The sequence below is a fragment of the Stomoxys calcitrans genome, chromosome 4, assembly GCF_963082655.1.
Source record: "Stomoxys calcitrans chromosome 4, idStoCalc2.1, whole genome shotgun sequence".
In the NCBI taxonomy this organism is placed as follows: Eukaryota; Metazoa; Arthropoda; class Insecta; order Diptera; family Muscidae; genus Stomoxys; species Stomoxys calcitrans.
In genome coordinates, this window is record NC_081555.1 from 71,132,650 (window position 1) to 71,151,834 (window position 19,185).

General features: G+C 35.4%; 2 protein-coding genes across 4 annotated transcripts in view; both read right to left on the reverse strand.

Annotated features, from left to right (window-relative positions):
• The window catches only part of LOC106090614 (6-phosphofructo-2-kinase/fructose-2,6-bisphosphatase), a 61,416-nt gene extending 47,168 nt beyond the window's left edge, over nucleotides 1-14,248 (reverse strand). The window contains exon 1 of the mRNA XM_059367727.1: nucleotides 14,120-14,248. The gene's annotated coding sequence lies outside the window, so the exon portion shown is untranslated. The remainder of the gene's footprint in view (nucleotides 1-14,119) is intronic.
• LOC106085530 (uncharacterized) overlaps nucleotides 1-18,181 on the reverse strand; it is a 90,200-nt gene extending 72,019 nt beyond the window's left edge. For 2 of the 3 annotated variants that reach the window (XM_059367719.1, XM_013249824.2), the window contains exon 1: nucleotides 17,460-18,181. The gene's annotated coding sequence lies outside the window, so the exon portion shown is untranslated. The remainder of the gene's footprint in view (nucleotides 1-17,459) is intronic. The other variant, XM_059367718.1, reaches the window with a different exon arrangement.
• Between the last annotated feature and the right edge of the window lie 1,004 nt (nucleotides 18,182-19,185).

The following is a 19,185-nucleotide window of genomic DNA, read 5'->3' on the forward strand; positions in this document are numbered from 1 at the left end:
AGGGGACCACCTTTTCAAAGCCGACTTCGAACTGGAGAAGTTTTTTCAAGGCTGTTATCTCACAAATGTCGCCGCCGAAATTTTGCTGCTGTACTCTCCAGGATTCGAACAATGGCGTTCAGCCTCATACGAGGTCATGATATCCTCTGAGATACGGTGGCTCCAGTTTATCGATAACGTTAGAAAAATGAGACTGGAAGTTTGACTGAAAGGATTTTGGTATGCCGTGATGAAGCACTCGTAGATGGGCATAAAGTGCCAAAGGGAGACCAACTGCTTTATAATGCGTACATGTGCAAGGCGTTAGTTATCGGAAAAAGAGCTCGGCCAAGAGTTTCATAGAATCTTCACGATCTTTCAGTTCTTTATAAAAACAATATACAATTTTGGTAACTAAACAAATATCTTTAGAATTGTTTTACAAATATTTTGTTTCCGAAGCAAGAGATCATTGCATGAGAATTTGTCTAAAAGATGATAGAAAAATCCTTCTGTTAATAGACAACTAACTGGCTCAACCAAACGTAAATGATTTCAATTCTGAAAATGTGATTGAAAAAGTATTTCCACCGAATTGCACTTCTTAAAATCATCCGATAGAGCATGGTGTAATATGGAGCTTTAAATTGAATTTCTTAAAATATTGTGCAAAGACTAGTCAAGTCAGTAGTTCTGCAGTTTTACAAGATGTTTTGGGTAAAGTGCCCAGTCCAGAAAATGAATATAACCGGAATTTAGAATAGGTTTAAAAATTATCTGCTCCAGTTTCAAACGTCGATATGACATATTCATCCGATAATGTAACACAAATATTGAATGTAATGAAGCACTTTAACATTGAGGAAATAAAAAAATGGGACAGGTGTGACAACAATGCTTCCCAATTCGCGGTTTTATTTCATCATGGAATTATATTGGGTTGCCCAAAAAGTAATTGCGGATTTTTCATATAGTCGGCGTTGACAAATTTTTTCACAGCTTATGGCTCTGTAATTGCATTCTTTCTTCTGTCAGTTATCAGCTGTTACTTTTAGCTTGCTTTAGAAAAAAAGTGTAAAAAAGTATATTTGATTACAGTTCATTCTAAGTTTTATTAAAAATGCATTTACTTTCTTTTAAAAAATCCGCAATTACTTTTTGGGCAACCCAATAGATTTGACAAATGTCACAGACAAGATGAAAATGATAATGGTACGGTGATGAATATTATTTCTAAAATTCTAAACCAGTATGTAATTTTTACAAAAAAAAAAATGTGTAAAAACTGCAAAAAAATTGTACTCCATTATCCTGAAAATCGATTATTCGTAAGCTTCCGGCTCCGAACATCCCGGATCATCGAGATCCGACTGTACTATCTTTAAAAAACGAAAAGAATTTCTTTTTTAAATTTATCTTAAAAAAGATTTCATTGGAAAATTATTTAGAAAAAATTTCATTCAAATTTTGTCATTTTGTTCATAGAAATTTTCTTTTTAGAAAAATTCTTTTCATGGCGAAAATTTCACTTTTCAATGTTTTATACCCACCTCCACCTGGTCATTCCGTTTGTTACACTTCGAAATATTGATCTGCGACCCCATAAAGTATCATGGCGAAAATTTCACTTTTCAATGTTTTATACCCACCTCCACCTGGTCATTCCGTTTGTTACACTTCGAAATATTGATCTGCGACCCCATAAAGTATTGGGTTGTCCAAAAAGTAATTGCGGATTTTTCATATAGTCGGCGTTGACAAATTTTTTCACAGCTTATGGCTCTGTAATTGCATTCTTTCTTCTGTCAGTTATCAGCTGTTACTTTTAGCTTGCTTTAGAAAAAAGTGTAAAAAAGTATATTTAATTAAAATTCATTCTAAGTTTTATTAAAAATGCATTTACTTTCTTTTAAAAAATCCGCAATTACTTTTTGGGCAACCCAATACATATACCCTGGATCGTCTTGACATTTTAAGTCAATCTAAACATGTCCGTCCATCCGACCATCTGTGGAAATCACAGTTGCGGTGGAGCGAATAAAGATATCCGCTTGAAATTTTACACAAAGACTTCTGATTGCAAATGGCCATATCGCTTAGATTTTGTGAGTTACGTATGTTCGATTTTCGCTTTTTCCGTAATGTTGGTTATATCAGCCATTTTGGATTGTCAGTTTATTTTTGACAGATAAAAAAGTTAGTCTTGTACTGGTGTGCTCTTCGTTGATTTTACTATTCGACAATGTGGATCACGGAAACTGCATTAAGTTTTATGTAAAAAATTAAATTAAATGCGCAAGGACATTTCACTTGGTCGCACGAGCACGTCAACAACCGATGAAAACATTGAAGAAGTGAAGAAAATGATTTTGGATTATCGTTGAATCACTATAGGTGAAGTTGCTGATGATATTGGCATATCGTTCGGCTCGTGCCAAGCAATTTTTACGGATGTTTTAGCCGTGGAACGTGCAGTAGCGAAGATTGTTTTAAAATTGCTACATTTTGAGTAAAAACAACGTCGCATGAACATCGCTCAGGAGCTGTTGAACACCGTCAACGACGGTCCAGAAAATGTCATAACTGGTCGTGCATGGCTATGACATTGAAACCAAGGACCAATCATCGCAATGGAAGCATCGAAAAGAGCCAAGACCGAAAAGCAAAGAAGCGAAAGAAGCACGTCAAGTTCCGTCAAATGTGAAGCTTTCGCTCATTGTTTTCTTCGACTGCAATGGCGTGGTGCACCACGAAATCTTGCCACAAGGTATGTACGGTCAATAAGGAATACTACCTTGAAGTTATGCGCCATAAGTGTATTATATCTGAGGAAGATTACTTTGAAGGGGACAATATAGCTATTGATGAATAAATAAATACTTTAAAAAAAATTAATTGCGGCCAACTGAGTTCATTGTGGAAATTATTTGCAGAATCCATGGTGTTGGTTTCCCAAGATTCGGTCAGGGCGAACTAAACTCATTTTTACTTTTTCATATTTACACCATTACACCATATTGTGTATGCAGGCTTTTATTAAATTTAGGATTCATAAAGGAAGTCGCGAAAATATATTAAAATCGTAGAAAAATTTTTATTTGGGAGCTATATCTAAATCTGAACCTACTTTAACCAGAATCGGAACACATAGTAAAAGTCTTTAAAGAAAACACTGTTGAGAATTTCGAAAAAGTCTGTTAAGAATTACGCTGAAAATGGCGACACATATATATGGGAGCTATATCGACGTCTAAACCGATTTCCATGAAATTCAACAGCAGTACCGGGAATCCAAAAGTTCCCAATTTCGTGCGAATCGGTTAACAAATGAGCACATTATTGCAATATTAGTCCAAATCGGACGAACATATATGCGGGAGTTGTATCCAAATCTGATCCAATTTCGGCCAAAGTACGCGTCATTTTTCCATGGACATTCCATCAAGAAACAGGAGAATAAAGCCTACTGCAAAATTTTGAGAAGATAAGTTGATAATGCGATTGCAAAGCCACTAGAAGTGAAAATAGGCCGATAAATGAGTGCTAGATCGATGGTTTTTACCAATTTGTAATGCATGTGGCAAAAACAATTTTTGTTACGAAAACGTTTAACATGTTTTATTTGTTTGTCATTTTTGTTAGAGTTAAATTTATACTGAACACAATTTGTACTTTGTCTAAATATTTTTATATTCACATGTATGCATTGAATTATTATTGGTAGACATTTGTACAATACAGAAATAATTTTTTTCAGTTGTCTAATAATAAAAGCTTCGTTGAAGATTGTTTTGTAAATTGCTCTAACGCGTACTCTAATAGGTTATTGGGCCACCATGGATTTAGTTAAGACGTCGTTTACGAAGCTTAACGCGGATAATTATCATCTTTGGAAGTATAAGATGGAATTGATTTTACGAAGGGAAGGAGCTTGGAAGTGTGTTGTGGAATCTGCTCCAGACGTACCAGATGAGTCATGGATGAAAAATAATGAAAATGCTTTGATTTTGATTGAATTATCTGTAGAGGACAATCAGCTCTTACTTATCAGGAAAGCTAAATCTGCAAAAGAATCTTGGAATATCCTGAAGGCACATCATGAAAAGAACACTCTTGGAAGTAGTGTACAAATAATGCGTAAGATATGTGGAATGAAATTTAGTATGGAGAATACCATGGCTGATCACATCGCGAATATGAAAATTCTCTTTGAAAAGCTGGAAGCGGTTGGCGAGACATTTTCTGAACGATGGGTAATTGCTATGTTACTAAGCAGTTTACCACCTTCATATGACACGTTGGTGACGGCATTGGAAGCTCGAAAAATAGAAGAGTTAACGGTACACGTTGTCGAAAACAATTTGCTGGAAGAATATCAACGTCAATCAAAGAACGTCGAACCAAATTCCGTGATGAAAACATTCAAAATTCCTCAAGTCAAATCAAGTCAGGATGATGCTAATGGAAAGCGGTGTCACTTTTGCAAAATAAAGGGTCATCTCAAGAAGAACTGTTGGAAATTCAAAAAGGAAAGAAACATCAATGAATCCAAACAGCAAGCTAATAACGTTGAGAATAAAGAAAATTATATTTTTTCTTCTGCTGGTGACAAATCGCATTGGATTGTAGATTCTGGGGCTACTTGCCACATTAGCACAAGACGGGAGGATTTTATCACGTTTGATGGCAGTGTATGTGAATCTGTTTCAGTTGCCAATGGGACTGCCGTAGTGGCTAGTGGTAAAGGATCTTGTAAATTGGTAATGTATAATTTTAAAAATGTCAAGTCAGAAGTTACCATGGAAGATGTTTTGTACATACCGTCATTTCACGGGAATTTGATATCTATCTCAAGAATTATGAGAAACGGTTTTAAGGTTGAATTTCAAAATAAGCAGTGTAAAATTAAATCTGCAAATGGCAAAGAAATTGGTGTCGCAGATATGCATAATGGATTGTTTTGTCTCAGACAAAGGACTAACCAGGCAATGTTAGCCAAATGTAGTTCTCGAAACTGCATACATTATTGGCATAAGGTTTTCGGACATAGAAGCGTCAATGCTGTAAAGGAGATGCAAACAAATAAAGCAATGAGTGATTTTAAAATTGTTGATTGTGGTATAACGCAAACGTGCGAGGTATGTGTCTGTTGTAAGATGACGAAAACGCCATTTCACAAAGTTTCAGAAACACAATCGAACGCAGTTATGGATTTAGTTCACTCGGATGTTTGCGGGCCTATGCAAACTGAAACTCCTGGAAAAAAGAAGTACTTTGTCACGTTTATTGACGATTTTAGTCGTTATACAATAGTTTATCTTTTAAATAACAAAGCTGAGGTTTACGAGAAGATTCAAAACTATATGGAAATGGTGAAAAATAAATTCGGCAAATACCCTAATATCCTCAGATCAGATAATGGAGGGGAGTATGTATCGAAACACGTCCAAAGTTATCTGGAATCAAAAGGTGTTCAATACCAATATACTGTTCCTTACTCACCGCAGCAAAATGGAGTATCAGAACGTAAAAACCAAAGTTTGGTCGAAATGGGAAGATGTTTGCTAAAGGAAGCAAGTATTGGAAATAAATATTGGGGAGAAGCAATTATGACCGCGAATTATTTGCAAAATCGGTTGGTAAGCAAGACAATTGTATCAACACCATTTGAACTATGGGAAAAGAAAAAGCCATCTATTGAACATTTGCGCATATTTGGGTCGAAAGCTCATGTTCTTACTCCTGAGGTAAAACGGAAAAAGTGGGATAGTAAGACCAAGATATTGACTTTCGTTGGATATGATGAGCATTCAAAGGGTTACAGATTGGCTGATCTTAGAACAAATAAGGTCGTAATTAGCAGAGATGTTAAATTCATAGATGTTGATTTACATGAAACCGGAAAAGAATCTAAAGAGACCGATCACAGTGAAATATCTATTGAAAAAATTAATAATCAACGTACTTCAAATGACTTCATTCAAGTTATATCAGATCAAATTTCATCTGATGGGGAATCTTTTTATAGCCTGGAAGAACATAATGCAGTTGATTCTGAAGAATTAGTTACATCTACAATGAACACGATGATCTCAAGCGATAACTCAGTTCCATGCGAAGTTTTTGAAAGAGATAAAAATTCACTTAGATGTTCAAACCGCATTACTAAGGGAAAACCACCAGAGAGGTTGACGTATATAAGCTCTAATGTTTCGAGCATTGCTGAACCAAAGACGTATAAGGAAGCGATTTCATCGGTACATCGCAACGAATGGATTCAAGCTATGAATGAGGAGATGTCATCTTTAAAGGCAAATAAGACTTGGGATATTGTTGACAAACCTGACAATGCAAATATTGTGGGATGCAAATGGACTTTCAAAATTAAACGAGATGTTACTGGAAAAATACAACGTTTCAAAGCCCGCCTAGTAGCTCTAGGTTTTAGTCAAAAATTTGGTTTTGATTATGACGAAGTATTTGCTCCTGTTGTTCGACAAGCTACGCTTCGAACATTATTGTCTGTCGCTGGTGTAAATGGTATGTCAGTTGTTCATTTTGATGTAAAGTCAGCTTTTCTCAACGGTGAGCTTGAAGAAGTTATATATATGAAACAGCCACCAGGGTTTGAGGAAGGGAATAATAATTTTGTCTGTAAACTTCGAAAAAGTTTGTATGGATTGAAGCAAGCTGCGAATGTCTGGAATAAAACACTTCATGAGGTCCTAGTGTCTGGCGGCTTCAAGCAAAGTAATGCAGATCAATGTTTATACACAAAATACACCAACGAGGAAGGGTTAGTATATATATTAATCTACGTTGATGATATTTTGGTTGCAAGCAAAAAGCAAAACAACATCTGTGAAGTGGAGAAGTTACTGAAAGAAAAATTTGACATAACCAATCTTGGCAAAGTACATCATTATCTTGGTTTGGAAGTTACGCAGGATAAAGAATCTAATTACTGCGTTAGCCAAAAACTCTTTATTGAAAACTTATTGCAAGAATTTGGAATGCAGGATTCAAAAATTTCAAAATATCCACTTGATCCTGGGTATGGTAAAAGTTCATCCGAACTCTTACTAAATAACAATAAATATCAACAACTTATTGGCTCACTGCTGTACATCAGTGTAAATTCAAGACCTGATATAGCAGCAAGTGTTTCAATTTTGGCGCAAAAAGTCAGTTGTCCAACTCAAGAAGATTGGAATGAATTAAAGCGTGTATTAAAATACTTGAAAGGCACAGTTAATCACACCTTACACCTTAGTAATAAATGCGTTGCAAATAAAAATGTTCTTATTGGTTTTGCCGACGCAAATTGGGCCGAGGATAGAATCGACCGAAAATCTAATTCTGGATTTATTTTCAAAATTAACGGTGGTTCAATTAACTGGTCATGTAGAAAGCAAACTTGTGTATCTCTCTCATCAACTGAGGCAGAGTTTGTATCTCTATCGGAAGCATGCAAAGAAGCAATTTGGCTACGATCACTTTTAAGCGATATGATGCTTAAACAATGTCAACCGACAACAATTTTTGAGGATAATCAAAGTGTTTTGAGTATGATAAAAGATGAGAAACTTAGCAATAGGACAAAGCACATTGATACCAAAATCTATTTTGTCAAGGACTATGTAAAGAAAAATCAAATCGTTTGTACGTATTGTCCAACAGAAACAATGATTGCTGATATGATGACCAAACCACTTTCAACTATCAAACTAACAAAATTCCGAGAGGAGGCTGGAGTTCAAATTGAGGAAGGGTGTTAGAGTTAAATTTATACTGAACACAATTTGTACTTTGTCTAAATATTTTTATATTCACATGTATGCATTGAATTATTATTGGTAGACATTTGTACAATACAGAAATAATTTTTTTCAGTTGTCTAATAATAAAAGCTTCGTTGAAGATTGTTTTGTAAATTGCTCTAACGCGTACTCTAATAATTTTAAGCATAATATCAAAAATTAACATGTGAAAATTGTTGAAATTATGCCTCGAGAACAGGATGGCCATTGGTTATATAAAAAAAATATATTTATGGATTTTTACCACACATAAAGTTAGTTTCATTTCTACATGCAAATGCAAATTTGCCGATGAACATTCCATTAAGGAACAGGGGCAAACTTCTCACATATCAATGAGTGCAGTCCGATTCAAGTTTAAGCTCAATGATAGGAGACCTCCTTTTTGTGTTCGTTTGTCCAAAACAATGCAACCCCACCATCGGGTATAGGGTTCGTTTGTAATGGTGTTACCTACAGAGAATGGAATAATGTTGCATTTCTTACATCGTGCCAAGTTTACGGTGGAGAATGTCGCACTTAAAATCAACCGCAATCATTCAAGCAAACTTTTGTTCGAACAGAAAAAAAGAAGAAGACAAAATTTATTGAATGTTTGGAAAAAAGCGGTAAATTTTAAAGAGAAATACATATAAAAATAGAAAAAGTGAACGCGTTTTATTTAGCTAATGATGTGTTGCAAAATGCTTATTTTGCCCATGAATATTCCACTAAGGAGCAGGGGCTTACTTCTCACATTTAATGAGTGCAGTTCGATTCAAGTTTAAGCTCAATGATAAGGGGCCTCCTTTTTATAGCCGAGACCGAACGGCGTGCCGCTGTGCGACACATTTTTGCATAGTACCTTCAGCGGAAAACCACCGCTGAAATTTTTTTCTGATGGTCTCGCCAGGATTCGAACCCAGGCGTTCAGCGTCATAGGCGGACATGCTAACCTCTGCGCTACGGTGTATTGCTAGAAAGTTCTTAATCCGAAGAGGAGGATGCGTTCTACCTACTATCTGGTCGAAATGAATTCATATGAAAATGTCCGATAAAAAATCCAAAAAGTGCAACAGTATGAGAGGATTGGGCGACATTTGCAATATGTTGTCCCGTATAAGTGCAACTTTAGTGTAATATTTATTTCAGAATCGAAATCACCATCGGAGAAATAGCAAAAATAGTTAAACGGCCATATTCTACAGGCAACAAAATAATTGACAAAAACAACTGCACAAAGTCAGTTAAAAATAATTGTCGAAGTTGGCGGTCACAAAAGTACTAACCGAAACGGAAAAGCGATCCCTTGTTCGACAAGTCAAGAACAATCCACAAGGTAGAGCAACTGTGCTGACGAAAAAGTTTAACATTACTCATAAAAAGGTTTCTGTCAATACTATTCGAAATGTATTGTATGAGCTGGGTACCACGGGCGTGTTGATAGAACAACCCAATACATCAGTAAGATAAATAAGAAAAAACGCCTGAATTATGCCAAAAGCCACAAAACTGAATCGTTAGACATTTGGAATAGACTCAACTTCACAGATGATAGTAAATTTAACATTTATGCCAGTGATAGACGGTGAAAAGTATGGAAAAATTAACGAAGAGTTTTTGGATATAAATATGAGGCCAACATTCAAACACAGTTGTTGTTGTAGCAGTGTGTCGTACACCGAGGCGGCAGCCCTTGCCGATGAAGGATTCCATCGGGTCTATCCGGTACGTACAACCGGCTACCATTGCCAGGATCAGCGGGAGAGAGAGATACGGAATCAAGATTGCTTGATTTAAGCATTACGTGAAGAGCGGAATAACATTTCCAAGACGTCACCCAAAATCTAGTCATTTCAATTCCTAGAAGACTGAAGGCATTAATATAACCCATTAGAACATAGTGTCCGTTTTTTTCTTATGCTACGTGTTCATTTATATGAATATTTCGGAAAACCATATAGAAATGAAGTTAGAACAAATCAAAATGTATTCTATAATTTTAATAAAGTTTCAACTTTAAGTTCTTGTTAACAAACAAAAATGAAAAAAAAAACACAAGAATACGTCTAAAAAACCATGCATGGCAGGTAAATAAAAGCGGGGAAACCCCACTTAATATTAATTGTACGTTAACGGAATCAATATTGTTCTTTCTCCGGTTTGAGTAAGCAAATGGTAACAATATTCCCGTTCCAGTTATGATAAAAATGAAGCAGACTGGTCTATATTAAGCGCAATTTTTGCTTATCGTCCTTTATAAAGGACGCTCTCTGGAAACTAAGTTTACACTTTTATAGAAAAAATATCATTTAAAATCCCTTCTAAGTCACCATTAAATTCTAAAAAAATACAAAAAAATGGAATACACTTTGTAAGGGAGCTTTATGCATTAATGGGGCAAACAAGTTGAAAATGAGAAGACGTACATGTTTGCAAGATCAGGTGTATGTCATGCTCTTGTGTCAATATTGGATGTATACCCACCACTATCGAAAATTTTCTATGGAATTAAGGAGCGTTATGAGGATACTTGGTTAAATTGCTGGAATTCAACAGACGGATGTGAACAAACAAAGCCTCTGTGGAATGAACACTCGAAATCGAAAATAGATAGTCTGTTGTCAATGAGAAAGGCACATCTGAGTATGGTTATCGGAATTATAACAGGACATAATAAGTTATATACATATGTCCCGTGTTGGCATTAGAAATGATGACCTCTGTCGTTGGTTCATGAGATCGTCGGCTCCGAGGACAGCTTTCGCTTTCTTTGTCAATGCCCTGCTTTATGTCAAAGTGGAAACAGGATACATTTTTTTTCCGGCACTAGAAGAACTGAGAGGCGTAAATCCGTGCGTTTGCTTTTGCATCTAGATGGCTCCAGAAAGTACGTTAAAGGACGGTTTGCTGTGTCAAGTGAATTAATCGGAAGAAAAGGGAAGAAGAGGAATCACAATGGGCCTTAACGTGTATGTCTAGACGACAAAGGTTTTGGGATCATCCTAACCTATCCTAGCTCCCATATAATCGGATCACGGAGCTCCCGGATCTCGACCTCTTGAGCTGCTAGAGGGCGCAATTATTAACTTTTTTACTTCCAACAACTATGCCAAGTATGGCCTAAATGGGTCCATAACCCAATATAGCTCCCACATGAACAGATCTCCAGGTTTTATTTCTTGAGCCAATATAGGGCGCAATTTCTATCCGATTTGGCTGAAGTTGTGAACATGAATTCCATTTTTGTCTCCAAAAGCCAAACCAAGTAAGGCCCCAATCAGTTCATAACTTGGTACAGTTCAAATAGCATATAAATTTTAATTCATTATCGTTTGTTTGCCTAAAGAAAGATATCGGCCAAAAAACTTGACAAATGCGATGCATGGTGGTGGGTAAATAAGATTCGGCCCGGCCGAACTTAGCACGCTTTTACTTGTTTTATATTTTTTTTTGTTATTTATTTATATATATTTTTTTTTATTTATTTATTTATATTTTTATTATTGAAAACCAAAAACTTAAGGAATTTAGATTATTATTAAAAAAATTAAGTAGCAGATATAAGCGGAAACAACTAAAGCACCCCCAATTCAAGGCACAAAAAAACTACTAATTAAATCAATATATCGTTGCGAATTATTTACTCTGGATGACAAGCGCACATCTATTAGCAATAGAGGAAATAAATTATTAATTATTCTGGGGGATATTTCTTCCCAGGCCATTTTTGCGGCTTCAAACAAATCTTTGATTTTGCAATTTTCTAGGTTGATTTTTTTAATTTTCCAAGGGTATCAAAAGGGTTAAAGTCTGGTGATTGAGGTGGCAATTGCATTACATTATTAAGTTTTACCGTAAACTAAAATAAAAGGGCCTTAGGATACCCGGGGCCTACAAATTTCCCCCTGAAAATTAGATGCCTAGTTTGAAAGTACAAAAAATTATCCTTAAAAAAATACTGAGAGGGTGCTCTTAGGTTTTAGTCGATACTGTATGTACCAACATAAAGTTATATTGATTTCTATTGCAAATGCAATATTGCCCATGAACATTCTACTAAGGAACAGGGGCAGTAGGGGCCTCCTTTTTTAAGCCGAGTTCGAATGGCGACCGCAGTGCGCCACTTCTTAAGGGAGAAGTTTTTACATGGCATAGTACCTTACAAATGTCGCCAGCATTAGGAGGGAATAACCACCGGTGAAAAATTTTTATGATGTTCTCGCCAGGATTCGAATCCAGGCGGGCAGCGTCAAAGGCCGACGTGGCTACTTCTGAGCTACGGTGGCCTCCATTTTATAATTTTTAGTATAATCATTACCTTAATAGCATTCACATCGCCAAAGAAAGAAAAAAAGAGAAAATACTCGCCTTTCGCGATTACTGGTTTTAGATAATAGGTATATATTGAGGGAAAAAAACTTGCTGATCTCATTCAGAAACAATTTTAATAAAAGTATTATGTTATCATTGAGATTCCGGCACGAGAAGCTGTGAGCATCACACGGGCTGGAACATTGAAGTCCGATCTGTGTGGTGTTCTTTGCTGTCACGAAAAGCTTAGCTGCGAGCTATCGGGCGCGTCCACAGGTTGCGGGTAGTGGAATGCTCCATACGGAGTAGCTGCAAACGCAGTCGCTGACAATCACCGGTATTGAGCGGAGAGTCTCAGTGAGAGGCCGGGCTGCACCGGTTCTTGCACAAATACTGAGTGCCTATGATGCTCGATATGACAAGGCGGGTTATTGGCTACTTTATTTAACCAACGGCCAACTTGTTCCCGCGGCGATCGGTCCTATGGACTGGAAAGAGCTTGCTCACCTACAGGAGCTTGACGTAGATAGCCACCTACACATGAAAATGTGGATAGATTTTGTTGATGTTGTTTTTTTTTTTCAACTGTGAAAAACGAACATACTGTGAGAGACGAACCAACAATTAAAGATATTTTCGTACACAAAAAATGTGGAGAGGTCTGATAATAAAACAGTACCGTGATTTTAAATTTTTTTAAAAAGTATTTTTTTGTCTTTCAATAACTAACTTGTAACCTTCAAAATAATACTAACATCGTCCTTCCGTTTTTAACTCATCGAAGAAATGGTCTACGAACAAGTCAGCAAAATTTTTTAATTGATAAATTAAATTTTTTTTCTTCGAAAAAAGAATGCTCTATAAAGGACATCGTAACAGACATGCCACTTGATATGTCATGAGATATGATGACACGTTCGTTCACAATGTCGCTTAAAATATCATGCATGATTTTCGCGACAACTATATAAAAAAGTCATCAACGATTTGTATCGGCTGTCGGCTACATGTCTTAAACGATTTATCATGGTCATGCACCCTTCTTTTAACACATTGAGTGCCAAGCGATTTTGACAAAAACCATCCAAGGAGGCCATTCATTTTTTTTTTTTTGAAATAAATACATTTCATACATTTTTTTTTACTTATTAAACCCTTAAAAATTCATCGTAGACACATGCATGAGTTTTCAAAAATATTTAGTAAAGGATTCTTTATTTAAAAATCGCAAAAAATTTCACTTATCCGTCTGTCTGTCACTGGTGGTTTCCGTAAGACAATGAGTTAAGACGTCTTGACGACGCAACCTGCTGGGGAACTTTCATTTCACCTCAGATCCCCACAAGTGTATAACATAGTAAACAAAATTTGCCGAAACAGGTTCTTCACGATTTTGGCATTTATGCCAAGCGGCTCGCACGTCAACAAGGGTGGGGATGGTGCGAGTGCTATGTGTTTGTTTGGGTGTGTATGTGTGTGGGACTTCCCATACGGTTTGCAAATGAACTAATAACAACAAAGATCAACAAAAATTGTGGATAATCGATTCGGATGGTTTTAATGTTACCACATTTGCCAACAAATTTTTATTTAACTTTGTCGTGTCTCTTTGACTTTCAAATCAATGACTTGCATCTGACAAAAAATATATACCCATTGGCAGGAACAACAGCAACAACAAAAAGAAACAAACTTTGCAACAAATTCTCATATAAAAATGTAAAATTTTATCGTTCTTACTTTAGCTTTGTGGAAAAAACTTTTGGATTTGTCCCCGTAATAGAACTAGCACGTTGTAAATATGATGGATTCATAACAAAAATTAATAGATATTTATTTTATATGGCTAAAATAAAAAAAAAAATGTGATACTAATAACGAAACAATCGCTATAATTATAAAAGGAGAGTCACCGCGAATCGAAATCGTGTGATAAAAAGCATAAAAATTGCAGAAAATTTCTCTGTATATGATGGATGAAAGCAACTGAAAATGGTTTTGTGTATTCAAATTCCTTTTTTGCTCACCTTATTTATTGAATTATTTTGAAGAAAATCGGTTCACAAAGGATTGCGTTTATTTTATATTAAACTCACAGTTTTTTGTTAGTAAATATTTGTAAAAAAAATATATCTTTCAACAGCACCCACCACACAACAAGAAATGGCGATATTTTTTATTATCTTTCTTTCTTCACAATTTACTCTTTCAACCCAAATTCGTCGACCACTGGCATGGTGGGGTTTGTTGTGTTTGCTGTTTTCTTGTGTTTTTATACATAGCAATGAGTAGAACAGGGACAACACTACAATTTTTTGCTCACGTGTGGGGCATATGGGAGAGAGAGAACACAAAAAGCCGATATACTGAGAAGACATTGAGACCAATACAGAGAATGCAGAAAACAATGGGAACAACAAAAAACGTGAAGCCTATTGTGAATTAATAATTAGTCGCCAGCAGCATAATTAAAATTTGTGTAAAAACAAAACAAACGAGGGACGGAGTTGGAATTGGGAGCAAAAATTAATAATACACATCTTCATTTATAGAGAAACGACTTATTGGAATTTTTTATTTATGCTTTACCACTGTGACACGGTATATTATAACTTAGTACATTTGTCTGCAACACCCAGAAGAAAGAGATAGTCCTATTAATAATTATAAGGATCGACTCAGAATATCGTTTGGTGGTGAACTTCATAGAAATCGGTTCAGATTTATGTAGATATAGCCCCCATAAATATATATAGCCCGCACATTTCCACTTTTAAAGCCTTTGAAAACACATTTATAAACCCATCTTCTCATTATTTTGCACAAAAAGCTGTTCTCCTCTATATGTCCGTTTTTTTGGTCGAAATCAGTTCAAATTTAGATATAGCTCCCATCTACATATACATATGTATCGGGCGATTTTCATTTCTGAAGCATTAGGCAGACATTTACACAATGTCTACTTCAATGACTTCTAATAAAGGGTGATTTTTTTGAGGTTAGGATTTTCATGCATTAGTATTTGACAGATCACGTGGGATTTCAGACATGGTGTCAAAGAGAAAGATGCTCAGTATGCTTTGACATTTCATCATGAATAGACTTACTAACGAGCAACGCTTGCAAATCATTGAATTTTATTACCAAAATCAGTGTTCGGTTCGAAATGTGTTCAAATTTTGACAAATTTTGTTCAGCGATGAGGCTCATTTCTGGTTGAATGGCTACGTAAATAAGCAAAATTGCCGCATTTGGAGTGAAGAGCAACCAGAAGCCGTTCAAGAACTGCCCATGCATCCCGAAAAATGCACTGTTTGGTGTGGTTTGTACGCTGGTGGAATCATTGGACCGTATTTTTTCAAAGATGCTGTTGGACGCAACGTTACGGTGCATGAACACATTTCGAACCGAACACTGATTTTGGTAATAAAATTCAATGATTTGCAAGCGTTGCTCGTTAGTAAGTCTATTAATGATGAAATGTCAAAGCATACTGAGCATCTTTCTCTTTGACACCATGTCTGAAATCCCACGTGATCTGTCAAATACTAATGCATGAAAATCCTAACCTCAAAAAAATCACCCTTTAGTTGTACGGATCTTGATCGACATTGTTTCAGAGTAAAATACAGCTCTTGTTTTATTGCCAATGTAAAAATGTGCTCACGATTCACATAGCAAAGTTATGCTAAGCAATCAGCCGACAAAGCTTTTCAAACTTGTTCCGTAGTATTTTTATACTCAAATTCAAATTAAAGTAAATATATACAAAATTTAGATGTGAAAAATTAATACGTGAATGTGCAATATGTTGGTTCCAATTTGTCTGAGAAAAACATTTTTATTGCATTTATTAACAATAGGCAATTTTTGACAATCTTAATGATTTTGAAGGGGCCTCTCCACTTAACGTATTTGCAAATGACTTAACCTTCTTCTAGAAGTGAATACTGATTTTTGCCGAAGTCCATCTTACAATACAAGAAATCGATAATTGCATAAGCAAAAGTATTACAACTGATATACATACAACGTACCACTGAAAGATTTCCAACAGATAAACTATTAAGAGGGAATGCTCCTCTCACATCAATAAATGGGACACTATTCAACTGTTGAGGTCAATGGACCTCTGCCTTCTTATTAAAGCCGAGGAAGAAAAGCGATTACCACATCCGCATCGCTTTTAGACTTTTTAAAGAGCTGAAATACTAAACCATGTCGCCAGTAATTGAAGGACGAATACCGTCGAAAATACTCGTCTCGTGTGCATAAATGTCGGAGATCGTAGCAGATTAAATCGCACGTCCTTTGGAATATTTTGTAGTTTTTTTTTTTTGAGTCTCATACCAAGATAAAAATGTGCTAATTGGTGTAAATAGAAATTTTTATTGAGAGGAAAAGAAAACTCAATGGTTTAGATTTTGTTAAGGTATACCACATATAAATTTAAAAAAAAAAAATACGAGTAAAAACATTTATCTATTTATAAAATTTAATTTGCGTGATTATTTGGCTTCCAGAAGCTCGAAAGGTCTAATAATCTACCTGGATCTTATCATTGTATCTATTTGGAAAGTTTTTTTGGTGTTAGGGGACATCTAGGAACCTAAGAAATCAAATCGAGGTATTGTTTTGTATGGAAGCTAATCTCTTTATGTATCTATCTGTATCGTATTTATTGGGTAAATACTGTCTATAAATGTACCAAATATCATGCAAATCGTACAAAAACTAATGTTTCTATGGCCTCAAAATTCAAATTTTGGAACCATATCCAAATATAAAACAATATGGCCCATTTGCAATTCACAACTTAAAAAATGGATAATAAAATAATAACAGTGCGAAGGGACTAGGTCGATGGTAAATATTTTTGTATGACATCCGAATTTTTGAGCTAATAAAACAAAGAATTGTAGCTTTTGATCCCAATGCATCGTCAGTGGTGAATTTGGTAACATCACCACAAAAAAATACAATTGTAAAGTCACTTGTACTTACCTGTTAGTTTCTGTCATTTAAGAGCTGAACGCATTTTGCCGTAATATAAAAAAAAATTACACTTAAACACTGTAGTAAATCATAAATCACAATAACTTATATTTTGAACTTAACGCAAATACAATCACTTTGTGACATAAACGACATCTTTACGCCTATTTTCACATCATTCTGCAAAGTGCTCTTATCAGTTGTGTGTGAAAACATTAATTGCTATTGTGAATGGACAACCGTCCATCCATCAGATATACATTTTGGAAACACAAAAATGTTTTTCTCTTTCCAGAAACTATCTCCTTAACGTTGTAAAAATGCCAAATAACAAATAGTAAAATTTGTCCCATTCTTGCATGAATAACTTACCTTAAAATTTTATATATTTTAATTTTGTTAGATTTTTAGATGTGTAACTGTTCCCACTTGAGTAGTGAGAGTGTGGTTTAGTAACATAACCAGCTGAATTTTTCCGATGAATTCTTTCCTTTCACACCTTACGTTCTTTCATTCTTACTCACAATATTCGTATGCGTTTTTTCCCTTCTTTTCACATTCACAAATGCACTTTTTCCTTTGCCTCTCGAGCTGTTAGTTTATTTGCTAAAACCCAAATACGAAAAAATAAACTGGCAAACTGGCTACCGCCACCACCACAGCTACGGCGACAACAACAAGAATAATAATAACACTTTATTTTTTACCAAACACAAAAACAAAGGACTTTTTGGGTGACCTTTTCCTCTCTATGGCCACTTTCAATTTTTCTTACAATCAAATATCAAGAGTATCTTTGGCAATTGATTTATTTGGCGATTTGTGGGGAAAAACTTGAGAAATTATCGTATTATTGTAGACAAGTGAAGTAGTAGTTGACACAATTTAGAATTTTTCCTTTCATCGAAGACTGTTCACATCATACATATATCAATTGTGGACTGTTTAATGCACTTCCCGCTTTCAAGTTAGATTAAATCTCGATTATACATGAAAATTGCAATAATTGCGCACTGTTTTAGTACAAAAAACTTGCGAATATATTGAATTATTTTAGTATTACGAAAAATGCGACCGAAAATACTTTTTTCTGTTCAGCGTTCGTTCACGAGCAGATATAGAGCAGAAAGTCGAATCGTTTAATCGATTATCGACTTTTAGTGTGTGGTTAAAAAAATCGAATAATCAATTTCTGTTTTCGTTCACAAGCAAAGATCGCAGCTAAACTTATGGGGAGTTTTCAAGGCTCATCATTTAATGTGGCCATTTATATAGTTGCTGCGTTTTATTTTAGTACTTTATAATGCAAATCACGATGCCCTATTTCCACACTGAAATTAAACTTTTGGTCATATTTTATTGTAATAATCAAAGATATACTTCAATTGTAAATAAAATACATATATGTAAACACGATAAATCGTTTCTTATTTTCTGATATCGATAACATACCAGTCCAATATTGCACTAACATTTTATCCCTTTTAGGCGGTACATCATGTTCGTACTCATCGTGTGTAAGTCACGCCATGATTACCAGGTTGTGTACCGTAAACAGCTGAATACAATTTTTTCTCGCGAAGTGCACTGTCTGTCAACGAGTTGTTGATGTGTGTGTGTGTATTATATTGTAGTTAAGAACTATAACACAAACAAACAATGACAAATACAAGGAATGGCAATGGCGACAGATTGGCTATGTTCTGCGCAAGAAATCGTCTCTTAATTGCAGGCATAAACTTTTTTTACCAGATGAAAATACGGTTAATCAAACCGATCTCGTACTTATCAGCAATCTCTTTCCTGGTTCGCTGATGGATGTAAACACTACACGGGGAGCTCACATCGATAGTGACCACATGCTCTTTACGTCTACACCCAGCCGTCGACAAAAGAACTCAAACAAAAAGCACAAAGTTCAATATCTTTCATCTAAAAAAAAATCGCGAAACAGAGCGCAAATTCGTAACAGCATTTACTGAGAAGCTACAAAATTCCTCCCAGACATGGGCTGACATAACGGCAGCATGCTAAACGACCCCAAAAACCATAGATAAGCAACGAAACTATAGAGGAAATAAAACATGGGCAATTTCTA